This window comes from Octopus bimaculoides, chromosome 22 (assembly GCF_001194135.2).
Source record: "Octopus bimaculoides isolate UCB-OBI-ISO-001 chromosome 22, ASM119413v2, whole genome shotgun sequence".
Classification (NCBI taxonomy): domain Eukaryota; kingdom Metazoa; phylum Mollusca; class Cephalopoda; order Octopoda; family Octopodidae; genus Octopus; species Octopus bimaculoides.
Window position 1 is genome coordinate 13,534,341 of NC_069002.1, and position 1,579 is coordinate 13,535,919.

The 1,579-nt window shown below is 38.3% G+C and overlaps 1 protein-coding gene across 1 annotated transcript in view; it reads left to right on the forward strand.

Annotated features, from left to right (window-relative positions):
• Positions 1-1,579, forward strand: part of LOC106872784 (small RNA 2'-O-methyltransferase) — a 50,368-nt gene that overhangs the window by 8,810 nt on the left and 39,979 nt on the right. The window lies entirely within an intron of this gene.

A 1,579-nucleotide genomic window follows, 5' to 3' on the forward strand; every position in this document is an offset into this window, starting at 1 on the left:
TATGTATATGTGTAAATTCGTATATACAATTTTTTTACGTTCATCTACATGTACATATAAATACATAACTGGGTACATGACGTGGCAAAAGAACAAGGACAAAATAGTAAACAAGGTGCAACAAACAAGCAGGCCACATAGAAATATCCCCTTTATCAGCTGCCACCATTAAAACTCCGGCGTTTCGAAGAATTAAGGCAGTATAGATATATATGCGCACGCGCGTATGTGCGTGAGAGAGAGGGGTACTTCTGAGGTTCTGGATTTCACTTTCACTTTATTCTGCAACAGTTAGCAAAACATTTTTTTTCTTTTTTTTTTTTTCTAAACCTTGCTATTTAAAGTTGTTCTTGAACAAATCTCACCACGAGTCACCTTTGGCTTTCATCCCTCCCTCATCCCCCGCATCTTGAGGCCTATAAAGTAACATGCCCACCGGTCAAGTATTGGAGTCAGTATTTAGAACTTGTTATTTATGGTTATATTAAAGCTTCACATGAGGCAGATATTTGGGTGATGCTGCTACTACTGACCATACCATTTCCACCATCACAAAAGTACATCTCACTTGACCCAGAAAAATCTTCTGCTGAATGCAACATTGCTGTTGATGTGTGTGCAGAAAATTTTTGCATTATCTTTTTATGTTTTACCCGTTTCAGTCATTGGACTGTGGCCATGCTGGGGTACCTCAACGGTTTGAGTTGAGCAAATTGACCCCCAGTATTTGTTATTTTTTTTTAAGTCCGGTACTTTATTCTTTTTTGCAGAATTGCTAAATTATGAGAGGATGTAAACAAAACACGTGTGTGCTTATTTACCTAAGTTTTAATATCATCTCCTTCAAAATACTCACCTTGCACAGCAATAAACTGGTCCCAGCGTTCCTGTCACATTTGGAATCTGGCCTGGAACTCAGTTTCTGTAAGTGAGTATAGTGAAGAATTCCAGGTAGGAGTAGGGGTCCACCAAGGATCAGTGCCTTCTTATTCATCATAGTCCTCCAGGCAATAACAGAATAATTCAAGACAGGATGCCCCTGGGAGATCCTTTATGCTAATGATCTTGCTCTAATAGCTGAGTCACTGCCAGAACTAGAAACATGGGCTGTGACTACTGAGGACGTGTAGGCTTGAAAGAAATGAAGCTTGTATGCTCTGCTGGATGTGTAATGTTAGTGTGCATACATGACAGAGTGTAAGCAACCCCCTTGATTATTATGTGAGGTGCAGTTGAGTGAGAGACCAACAAAACACCTTGTAACATCAAAGATGAACTGAAGGTAAGGATCATGATAGCATTCACCAACTTGAACAAGGAGACCGTCCAGAAGAGTTGAAGGAGATTCCGAAGTCATCTGGAGGATATAGTTAAAGCCAATGGCACTTTTTATTGAATGAATTTACTCTTTAGTATTTCAAGATATTTTTATGTAATTTTGGTGAATATATCTGTTAAAATGAGATGTCAGTGTTATTTTCATTGTTGCATAATCTAGATGACAGTTTATTCAATGCACCCTGTATGTGTGTGTGTGTGTGTGTGTATATATATATATATACCCAAGAAGATAAAATAT